At 50.4% G+C, this 12,114-nt stretch overlaps 1 long non-coding RNA gene across 5 annotated transcripts in view; it reads right to left on the minus strand.

Annotated features, from left to right (window-relative positions):
• Positions 1 to 12,114, minus strand: part of LOC120365984 (uncharacterized) — a 39,585-nt gene that overhangs the window by 14,874 nt on the left and 12,597 nt on the right. For all 5 annotated transcript variants that reach the window (XR_012518076.1, XR_012518079.1, XR_012518077.1 and 2 more), the window contains one exon: positions 6,758 to 6,970. This is a non-coding gene — a long non-coding RNA (uncharacterized LOC120365984). The remainder of the gene's footprint in view (positions 1 to 6,757; positions 6,971 to 12,114) is intronic.

The raw sequence follows: 12,114 nt of genomic DNA on the forward strand, positions 1-12,114 counted from the left end.
TCAAATAGCCTGTTTTGGAAATCAAATCCTTTCTCTCTGCATTCCAACCATAACATCCTAATCCTTCCTGGGGTGAACTGCTGCCTCTCAAGGAAATGCAAAAGGAGTCAGACATTCAAGCAACGTGTTAGTTACCAAGCACTTGCAGCTAACTGTAGGAGAGACCTGACCACTGTGGCCTAAAAAAAATAGGGCTCTAGTGTCCCATGCACGTGTGCTTACCAGAGGCCCAAGGAGATGGCTCCGGGATGGAGTGGGAGCTCCGCAGAGCCCTTGGATGTGGATTCTTCATTCCTCTGCCCTGCTGTCCTGTTCTTGCGGACTGAGGCAGGGGAAGGACCCACTTCCCTCTCATGGGGTGTCCTGCTTGGATGACCTCGCATTTGTGGGGTGACTTCATGCCTGTTGCCTTGCTTCTGGAGCCTCTGTCTAAACGTCCAGATGGCAAGATCCCAGGCATCCAGCAAGCTGGTCTCATGGCTATTGACTCCTAACAGAAAGAGTAACTGTTCCCTTGGAATTTCCTGAAGTCTTCCCAGCCCTCAGGCCAGGCTGCAGCCTGGGGCTCAGCAGTCAGGAGAGCCTGACTCTCGATTCACCTGTTGCTGTGTGACCTGGGCAAGGTGACTTGGCCTCTTCTCAGTGAAATGGGACAAATGTATTGTTCCCACTGAGGGTTAAACATGATGTGCCTGGCACTCCCCACATGGACGTAAATGTCAGCAGCTGAGGTCGGGGCCCAAGTCCCATGTGTCTCCACTGGCATTGCGTGCTTGGTCCATGAGGACGCAGACCCAGGACCTGGGAGCCAGCACTCTGCTAAGTGCTGCGGAGGCAACAACCTCCGGGAACAAGAAAGAATATTCCCTGCCCGCAGGACCCTGACCAGAGGGGCACTGGACACTAAAGAAGCAGGATAACTTCAGTGACAAGTCGAGTACCATGCAGAGAGCACGATGAAGAGCAGCGAGGGTGGGGAGGGCGCCCTCGGGTGGGGACGGCCCCTATGAAGCCAAGGGTGAGTTCAGCGGGCCAGCCCCCCATTCCAGGCTGCTAAGCCCCCTTCCTCCTCCTTCAGCTGGATGGTGAAGCCCTGGAGTTCTAATCCTATATGTGCTACAGCGGGAAAGTGACTTTACCTCTCTGTGCCTCAGTTTCCCATGTAGAATGATGACAATAGTCTGGCATGCTGGAACTCTGGAGGAGTAAGTACATAAGCACACAGAGAATACTGAGAACAGTGTTCCCAAATGCACGTGTGCTGGGAACATTGGGGAATTTCAAAGGCACGAGAGCTGCCTGCTTGACACAGAAGGATTGCAGGTTCCAGCTGGCATGTCCTGAGTCTCAAGGACGGATGGGTTCTCAGGAGTGGAATCTCATTCCAAAGGGTTGAGGCTCCTGCCTACAGCAAAGCTGCCCTTAAACCCAGATTGCACCATGAACCAGTCAGCAGAGAGCCAGCACTGTGGCCCAGGAACTAGCTCATGGGTGTGTATTTCTCGGAAAGGCTCCTACTCCCATCCCTCCAAATAAGCAAAACCCCAAACCCCACAGATGCACACCACACACATCACTGCCTGCAACCTCAGCCCTGTCTCCAAGCTGGTGGGAATGGTTGATCATTTAAGTGCATTGAACCCTTTCTGTTTGTTTCATGAAAAAAAAAATAATTTGTTTGCTTTAGCCACATTGTTGTTTAAAAGAATAAAATAATTAAAACAAGAGAAACCCTATGTAGTCTTGGATTTTTCTCTTTATCAGCACATAAAATATGTGGATGATATCTGTCATTTTTTTAACCAATATGATTTAATCAGTGGTATCGTTGCCCATTGAGTTATAATGCTTTATCTTTTATTTAACAAATGTACATGCACATCTATATATGCAAATTAGATGCCTAAATCTGTATTCCTTTTCTGTGGCTGCCGTTACAAATGACCACCAACTGGATGTTCCCCCAACAGAGGAAACGTTTTCTCATTCAGTTCTGGAGGCCAGAGCTCCAAAAGGTGATGCCGGGCTGGCTCCTTCTAACATCTCTAAGGGAGAGTGCTCCAGGTTCACACTCCCAGGGTTGCAAGCATCCTGGGCATTCTCCAGCTTGCAAAGGCATGTCTCGAATTTCGGCCTCCACCATCACATGGCCTTCTGTTTGTGCCTCTATCTGTGCCCTTTCTCTGTGTAAGTCTCTATCATTTTCTAAATTACTTTATTTGCCCATCTTTGTCCAAGCTGGATAAAAAGCCAGGACAGCAGGCATCTGTTCTATCCTAGAATGTAACGGTCATCCTAGTTCTGCTGTCCCACCAAGTCTGACTTAGGTGTCACGAGCCAGTGGCTCTGGCTTACTCACAGCAGTTGGTACTCAGGCCTCTAAACGGACCCTTCCCTCCTCCACCTGTTTCTGGGGACTCCACTTTGTGAAGCAGAGTGGCAAGCATCCATGCAGCAAGCCCCCTTTCCTGACTACTTACCTTTGAGGATGTAAACACAGAAGTCAGGTGACCTGGAGGACTCATGGTCAGTTAGCAAGGGGGCTTGGATTTGAACCCTGGGCACTGACCTTCAGAGTCTGAGTTTGTATCTATGGTGCTCTAGTGCCTCTACCCTAGTGGTTTATTGTTGTTGTTGTTGTTTTTGGGGTTTTTTGTTTTGTTTTTTTTTGAGACAGAGTCTTACCCTGTCACTCAGGCTGGAGTGCAGTGGCATGATCTCGGCTCACTGCAACCTCTGCTTCCCAGGTTCAAGAAATTCTCCTGCCTCAGCCTCCTGAGTAGCTAGGACTACAGGCACATGCCACCGTGCCCAGCTAATTTTTGTCATTTTAGTAGAGATGGGGTTCCACTATATTGGCCAGACTAGTCTCGAACTCCTGACCTCATGATCTACCTGCCTCAGCCTCCCAAAGGGCTGGGATTACAGGCATAAGTCACTGAGCCCGGCCAAGGGTGAGTGCTGTAGAAGGAAAGAGAACACACCTTTCCTTCAATGCTTTTCACTGCTGCATAGGATTGCCTCCTATGCATGCACTGTGGGGCTCTTACCCACTCCCCTGGAAAGGACCACCTAGGTGGCCTCCAGCGCTAGGCTTACCCAAACCACATGCTGATGAATATCCTCATACATGGCACCTGTGGGGGAAAACCCGAGGTGTACAGGCTCAGAGCAGCAGGTTGCAGGATATTCCCATAATTAACTTTTTGAAGCACAAAGTATATTCCTCCTGTGATGTCCTGAAGCTGTGCAGGCTCCTGCTTCTAAACTACACAACTGCAAGCCAAAAGGTGCTTTGAGGAGCTGTCATGGTGATGTGACTGGCTAATGGGACTGTGTACCAAAAAGAAATTTGCAAATGGTTTCATGCTGGACAAATGTGAGGAGCTGTCATCACATCACTCACATTGTTGCTGAACAGCAGGATCTGTCTTTAGGGTGAAGTTTGGGCCATTTCCATGGAGGCGCTGCACCTGCCACAATCTGGTTTGTGGATGCGGAGTGCCCCTGGAATCCAACCCACAGGCAGGAGCCTAGGACCAAAATCAAGCCAGCTCCTCTGGCATGTCAGTATGCAGGCAGAGGGAGAGGCTTTGATTCACAATCGCTCAGTGCTCTCACCACAGAGCCCTAATGCACAGGCCAAGGCAAGGGAAGCAGGGCTCAGAGCTGATTCTTAAATCCTGTTGGACTCCAAGCACACAACCCACTCTCCACAAGCAAGCACAGTGCACTTCCTCAGGTAGAATGTAGCCCAACAATTTACTCCTTGGCATGCAGCTCCAAAAATGGTCCCCAACAATGCTACCCCTACCTCCAGCACATGCCACCGCTCCTGCCCAGAGACGGAAAAATTACTAAGCTGGCCTCTAAATGCTCCGGTCAATACAGTGATGGCCTGGGACATCTGAACCCTGGTCTTAAGAAGGCTAGAAGCTTCTACTTCCCTCCTCTTAGAATCCAGCCCCTGTACTGTTAGAAGCCTAAACCACACAGTGAGGATACATAGAGGTGAGCTGTGGAGTTCTGCTCAAAAGCCCAGCAGAGCTCCCAACAGCAGCCAGCACCACTGATGTCCACATGAGCAAGACGCCCTGAACCCTCAGCCCAGCTGAGCCTGTGAATGACTGCAGCCCTGGCACCATCACATGAAACAGAAGAACTGCCCAGCTGAGCCCATTCCCATGCACCAGATCCTGAGAAAAAAGAAAATGGTTATTGTTCTAAGGACTCAATTTTAGGATGGTCTGTTGCTACACGTTAGAGAGATCTGAAACAATCTCCAACAGAAATGCATGCAGAAGGTAGCCAAGAGACATCCGAGAATACGCAGAGCAGCACTACTGATGATGGTCTCCAACTCAAAATAACTATGTTTCCCTCAACAGTAAAAGGAATAAACAGCCTGTGTCCCAACAACAATGGAATACTGCATGGTGGTGAAAAGGAATAAACTATGGCTCCATGCAGCAATCTGGCTGATTCTCATTAACACAGCACAGAGTGAAAGAAGCCAAGCACATTCTGTATGATCCCATTTATACCATGTTCAAAATTAGGCAGGACTCTCTCTGTGTCTCCAAGTCAGAAGATGAGTGACCTGTGAGTGGCGGTGACAGGAGGGGGCTTTTGGAGGATGGAGATGATATGTCTGGATCGGCACACTGCCTGTAGAGTGTGTTTCCTTTGAGAAAGGTCACTGAGCCAATATGTGGACTTCTCTGTATGCCTGTGATGTTTCAATAAAAAGCCAACCTTAAAATAGAAATCAGATTTTTTTCTGGTTATCTATGACTGCGTAACAAATCATGCCAAAACACAGTGGCTTTAAACAGCCGTCTCATATTACTTCTCATAGTTCTCGTGGGTCAGGAATTCTGGAAGGAGCAAGGCTGGATGGCTCTGGCTCAGGATCTCTCACATACTCAATCCTCAAGGAGGGCTGGACTGAGGTCATCTGAAGGCTTCTTCCTCCCCTGTTTGGCACCCGGGCTGGGAAGACCCAAACAGCAGAGGCTAGAGTGGCAGAGGCTTCTGGAACTCTCTATTACCTTTCTGTGTTCTCTCCACATGGGCTTTCCTGCATGGAGGCTTCAGAATAGCTGGACTCCCTGCAAGGCAGCTCCCAAGGTGTGCATCCTGAGAAAGGGCCCAATCAGACGCTTCTCTGCTCACCTGACCTTGATAGTCACAGTGTCATTTCTGCCAGTCTAGCCATCCAAAAGATCTCAAAGGCCTGCCCAACTCAAGGGAAGGAGTCCAAGACCTCATCACCCAGAGAAGAAGCATCAAAGAGTTTGCAAATGTGCTCTCTAAACCACCAACAGAGTATGTCATCCTCATTAATATGCTTCAATGCTTAACCATCCCTTTTAAAATAAAATGCATGCTCTTCCTGGCTCGACAGCCTGGCAGGATCACCACAGCCCCTGCCCACTCTTCTCATCCCTACTTTCCATCCTCTCTGCTTTCTCAGATTTCTGCTCCCCCAATCCCAGCACACTGGCCTCCTCCCAGATCCTGGAAGACACCACATTGCTATGACCTCAGGGCCTTTGCATGCACTATGCCTTCTGTCTAGGACATTCTTCTGCATTGTTTCCTGTCTGACTCTTTATGATGCAAGCCTTGACTCAAATGACACCAGGGCAGGTGTGTTCCTCATGCCATCACTCTCTACCTGGTTTGCCTTCTTCATTGTACTTAGCTCTATTTGAAACCATCTTTCCTGTGGATTTGCCCATTCATGTTGCTTATTGTCTGCCTCTTCTACCCAGAGTGACAGCTCCTCATTAACCACGAGGGCAATGCCGGGTACTTACTAAATATCTGTTGAATGAATAGACAACAGATGGATGCACTGATGAAAATTAATGCAGACTGATGCTTCCTTTGGAAGTATAGTGTGTGCCTGGTACTGTGCTAGGTACTGGAGATGTGAAATGCACAAGGCGCAAGCAGACAGCAGCTGACACCTCCAGCTAATTTGTCACCCAGGCTGGGTTGCAGTGGCGCAATCACTCCCTTTTTGGATGTGTCTTCTTAGCCTGGAAAGTGAATTTAAAAAAAAATTTCCAGGCTCCCTTGTAACTAAGGGGCTGGAGGTGAATGAGATTCAGCCAATAAGACACAGGCACAGGAGACCTGGGGCTGAGACCAGCCAGTGTCGCAGCATGGAAACTCAAGGTTTTCTGTGGTAGCATTCCAGCATCCAGGCACCTTGGGGTGCCAAGGAACAAGTGAATGGAGGCTTCCTGACCCTGGATTGCAGCCAGAGTTGTTTGTGTTATTTTTCATTTTATTTAATTTATTATTATTATTTGAGATAAAGTCTCACTCTGTTGCCCAGGCTGGAGTACAGCAGGGTGATCATGGCTCACTGCAGGCTCAATCTCCTGGGCTCAAGCAATCCTCCCACCTCAGTCTCTCAAGTAGCTGGACTATAGGCACTCACCACCACACCTGGCTAGTTCTCGTTGTTGTTTTACCTTTTTTTTTTTTTTTTTTTTTGTAGAGACAGGGTCTCCCTATGTTGCCCAAGCTGGTCTTGAACTCCTGGGCTTGGTCTCCCAAAGTGCTGGGATTACAGGCATAAGCCACTGTCCCACTCTAAAATCCAGCATGGATTTTGGCCCCCCATGAGATCAAGACAGATGATTTTAATTTGTTTTTATTACAGAAAAAATAAAATATACGAAAGTAAAGGAAATAGTATAACCAACCTCCATTTGCCCAGTAGTCAGCAACAACCACTTACCAGCCCACTGCTATTCCGGTCCAGTCCTGTTCCACCTCCGTCCCTTCCCATGGACTCTTGCCTTGGTTTTTCGGACGTCAATCCCATCCACACATATTTCACTTGGTGTCTTCCGAAGACACGGACAGAGCTGGTTTTGATGGTGACGCAATTGCTGGCAAATCGGTTTGCATCCAACATTGTCTTTAAATTTGGGTCACCTCTTCACAAATCCTGTTTGGAAAAGTGCTCTTATGAGGAACAGACGCTGCAGATGAGTCACAAGCACTAAAACACAACTACAAACAGGCACGCCTATCCTTTCTTGTTTGGAAAAAGCTGTTAGAACTTCAGGAGTGATGCTAGGGTGTCCTGCAGTCCACTGCTGACCATAAATGTGATGTGTAGATTTAGTCATTTAGCTTAACACGGCCCAGCCCGGCCCCAACCCCCTCCACTACTGTTGATGCTCCCTCATCCTGCTTCTCACGTTCAACGTCAGAGGCGGCAATGAGCACACGCCAGGTGCCCTGCAAACTCGGACTCTGGAATCGAATGCCTGCATAAGACTCAGCTCCACAACCTCTCCTCCCCTCCACGTCCTCATCTGAAGTGCCCCTTGTTATGCTGCTTCGTGGATTGTGTGAGATCACAAGCTGAGCACTCTGCGTGGTGCCTGACCGCAGAGAGTGCCTCACAAACATCACAATGCTGCCTTCCAAACTGAGTGAGGGTTCCCTGTGGCCAGATGCTGGTTGGCTGTGCCCAGTGCCAGGCTCCCTGTAGGTCAGCTGTAAGCGTCTGTGTTAAACCCAGAGAGCAGGCGCGAGTATGATCCCCAAAGGGAAAGGATTGCCCGAGCAAGGCTAATCCTCCTGTATCTCCCGTTATTTCTTCCACTGCTTGATTGAGCCTGACACAAGGAAAGCATTCAATCGCACTCTTGGAGGGGAAGCAGCATAGAGAAAACCTTTCTCACAGCAAGAACTGATTTGTGTAAGAACTGCAATTTTGAGGTCGTGAAGGACACAATCAGGGTATTGTACTGGTGGCTCCTCATCGGAGCAGCCAGCTCGCCGGACGGTAAACAAGCTTCTAATGAAATAAAACCTTTGGGTGGTAGATTCTCTTGCTGTGACTAACAGGCCAAGTGCTTCCAAGAGTATATGTCACATTTGTCATCTCAGATGGGGGACCCTCCCAGCAACAAAACAACCTGAACGGTAGCAAGGAAGCCAGTTCTGAGCAGCAATCCCTGGTTCAGACACAATCCCAGCTTGGTCTAAGCTGGAGCTTTAGGCGCCCCTGCGGGTAAGGAGGATCAGCGGGGGCACCCAGGGCTCTGTCCAGGCCGTGGCTGCCTGCAGCCTATCTTCCCTTCTTGGAGTTCCTGGGGCATAAAGGATGCAACCCAATGAAATTCAAGCCCTGAATGCACACTTTTTATAGTAATAACCCACATATTTATAATAATAGACCCACAAAAGTTACATCTTGCAGCATCATTTAATAGGAACTCTAGGTTAAATGGTGGATCTACGTAAGTCAACCTGCTGCATTTCCCTTGAACCCATGCCCCAGCCATGGAACCATCAGGAAAGCCTGGGGGCCGGGCTCACCTTAGCACAAATTCTCCACTCAGATCCCTAATCACCAATCCACGAGCACCAAGGATGCAGAGAGGTAACAAGTGTGGCACTGCTCACTAGCTGTGTGTCCCTGGGCTAGTTATTCAACCTCTCTGAACCTCAATTTCCTCACTTGGAAAAGCAGGACAATACTACCTGCCTTGGCGAGGTGTGATGATTAAATGCTTGTGAAGGAACTGGTGTGTGTTTCACGAAGGTGGCAGCGGTGGTGACAAAGGTGACACCCCAGAGAGAGACAAGATGATTAAACTAAGAAGTATGGCACCATCAAGTGCTCAAGGCAGAAGACATGATCTCTAAAGAATTAACGAAGAATCCCTACTTCCCAGAAGAAGAAACAGAGACCCAGAGATGGAGCAGGACATGGCCATGGGCACAAAGCTCTGCCACCCAGTGCTTCTCTCTCAGAGAGGCAGGCAACTCCAGAAAGGGCCATGGGCACCCCTCTCCCTGCCAGAACTGAAATTCAGAAAGCCAAGACTCGCTGCTGTCTCTGTATTCAGATGGACGTAAGGAGGCTGCCCTAAAGTAGTGTCAGGGTACTTGTTGGAGGTTGTGTGTGTGTGTGTCCAGAGGAGATGGTCTGAAGAATCTGTTCTTGTCCCAGCACAGCCCGCATCTATCTGTCAGGAACTCCCAGAATCTCTAAGCAGGACATATATAGGGGAGGGAAGGAAGGTCTGGTGTCTTGCCCAGCTTGGAAGCCAAGAAACTTGGGCCTTGGCCAGTGGGGGCAGGGGACATGGCCACTTTCCTCTAGGACACAACTGTCCTGCCTGGGGGGGGCATTAGCCTTTTAAAGAATCTGCCCCCTTGGAGGCATTGGGCAAACATTTAGACTGGGGACTCCCTCATCTGGTTTCTCCAAATATTCGTAGGTTGCAGGTCACCCGGCCACTTCCTGAGAGGGTAAATCTGGGGATGTCCCTGTCCATACAATCCCCATCCCCCCAGCAGTGCCTGGGTGAAGTTGAGCATTGCTGGTGTGTCTGGAGGCCCCTGGTTCCAACTGGGGCCACTTCGACATCCAAGATGTTGGCAGGGGGGTGGCAGCAGAAAACGAGATCCTGTGTGAGCAACTCATGGTGAGCAATGCTGATCACCAACCAGCAGGATCTCAGCAAATCACAGCAACTCTGAGCAGGCTGATGGGGCAGGTATTGCCCGGGATGACAGTCTGGGCTCCCCTTCCTAAACCTGCAGCTGTCCAACCCTGCAGGCAAGTGGGAATCCTGTGCAAGGGAAAAAAGTTACCCGAGCTGGTGGGCACAGCTGGGGATGATCTGAGCTCCATCCAAACTTGAGGCTGTCCAATCCTGGACTCCAAATCACAGCCCCTTACATGACTGGTTTCATTCATTCATATCAGCAGCCCAAAATCTTATTTTTATCAGCATCCTCATGATTTTGTCATTTAGTCACCATGGACTAAACTTTTCTGTGCCAGACACTGGGCTACAGGTTTCACATTAACATCGGATTTAATGCTCCTAAGCTTTCTGGGAGAAGCCACGGCCTTTCCCTCATTTCACAGAAGAGGTTACTGAAGGGAAGAGAGGTTCAGTGACCCACCCATGGCAGCCAGAAGTACAGCCTCCCTAGAAGCCAGATGTACTGACTCTACCAAGCTCAAGATAGTTCCACAGCAAAACCCGACTAGCACATCATCTTGTTACCATCCTGCCAAAGGCTTTCCCACCACAAACCAGGCGAGCTGGCTGCAGGGAGCTCCGATTCTGGGAACTGAGACAGAACACCATCCATAAGCCCCTGAGGCTCCACAACCACGCTGTTCCTCCGTCACCGCATCACCGGTGCAGCTCCTTCTTGTGCGCTAAGTGGCCGGAGGCCGCGTGCCAGTGCCAGGCCTGTGACGGGGTGGGGGGGGGGCGGGGAGGGCGCAGGCACAGCCGGAAAGGGCCTGGAAGAGCGGCTGATCCTGCTGGGGCCGCCTAGAAGACTGAGTCTGTACTTAGCTCTCGTGGGAAATAACAGCTCTGGTTTCTGCTAAAAGGATTCATTCCCAGAACACAATAATTTTCATCTCCTCCTAACTACAACCCATATTTTTTGGCTAAATATACGCCATAATGAGCCACTGGCCTGATAGCGTCGTTAAGGAGATATTTGACCTCGGGTTTAATTGCAGGATGGAATAAATGGCTGGGACGCTCGGAAGGGGCCCTACCAGCTCGCAGGCAAGTTCAGGGCTCAGCATCTGGCATCTGCCAGCCCTAGAGAAAGTGGTGCGGGTGGAGAAAGCAGCTCCCGCAGCGCCCGGGGAGCTGAGACGCGTGAGGGCGCAGGCGCCCTGGAGCAGCCGGGCGCAGTCTATGGCTAGAGCTGCTCCTGGCAAACACCGGTGTGGCCGGATTAGGGAGCCCCCTACCCCTGGGAAGTGCCCCTTTCCAGACTTGCTCCCTCTTCAGCTTGCCCGCCTTCCTTTCAAAGCACCAGGAGAAAAGGCCAACCCCACCCTCTTGAACAAACGCAGGGCCGGCTACCTGGGCGCACATCTTTTCACCAAAGGGACATCTTAAACACAGGTGCGAAGCGTATCTGTGTCTATCCCTCCGGCCAGGCCAATGCCCAGAGGGAGCGGGAATGAAGACCAGCCCTGACACCTGCTGAAGGTTATTCAGAGAATGAAACCCATACTGGAGAACAAATTATTGCTCACAGCGGAGCATGGCGGCTGGCCCAGCTGGAGGGGCTCCACGGAGCAATCAGGAGACCAGGCCTCCCACCCCGGGTCTGCAACTCCAGCACTTCCCTACGGAAAACACCGACCAGACCAGTCGGAGCCTGTGGCCTCCGCCGCCGCCGGGAGGAGAGGGGATGCATTCAGGCCTCGGGCTGTGCCGGCGTTTAGCGCACCCACCCCTGTCTCTTCTCAGATATTTCTCTGGGCTGCTCAGTGTCAAGGCTACACAACACGTCAAGGGAGTGTCAGCGGTACGCACGTGTTTGACAAATCATAGTTCGCTCAAAGAACGGGGTGCCCGATAACTTTGACTTAGGTGCACTTCATTCTGTCTGGGCCGTTCTCATTTGGGAGGGAGATGTGTTAGGGACTCGCTGTATCTGATAGAAACTATTATACTGCTATTCCGAAAATGCACCTACACACCTAGGTTTGCACCTTCTACTTCCACTTCAATGTCCTTTATCGGGAGTTAAAAACGCAGTCCTTAGCCCTCCCACTGCTTGACCCACTCTGTTACCCAAGACCCTGGAAGTAGCCCCCAGGCTGACCCTTGACTGGGGGCAGCAACCTCCCTGTCCCCAATCAAGGGGTCTGCTGGTCTCCTCTGAGGTGGCAGGCAAGAGAAAGTGGGAGAAAGTCCTCAAAGAAATGCCCATGTAACTCACTCCATACGCTTCGAGCATTGTGGCTTTGTCGGCCTCGGAGTAGGAATGAACCACCCTCGGAACAACTCTCCTTCCAGTGGGGAGAAAGTTTACAGGCAGGACTTTAATTTCGACTAGTAACTATCTCTATCGTGCATTTGTGAATGCAAATTCCTCGATGTCTCCTCTTCCCTGTGAAAGTTTTGTTTCCTGGGATGGACTGGCCTCTTTACCGCTGGGGTGCTAATCCGATGACCAGGCTGGTGGGCATGGCCTTCAATGTGTTTTTTGAAGCAGTGTCAGTCCCCTTTGTAGTAACAAGGAAAGCAGAGATTCAGAACAGGACACGGGATATGGCGCCCCAGAGTTGCCGGAAGG

The sequence above is a fragment of the Saimiri boliviensis genome, chromosome 1 (assembly GCF_048565385.1).
Source record: "Saimiri boliviensis isolate mSaiBol1 chromosome 1, mSaiBol1.pri, whole genome shotgun sequence".
NCBI classification, from domain to species: domain Eukaryota; kingdom Metazoa; phylum Chordata; class Mammalia; order Primates; family Cebidae; genus Saimiri; species Saimiri boliviensis.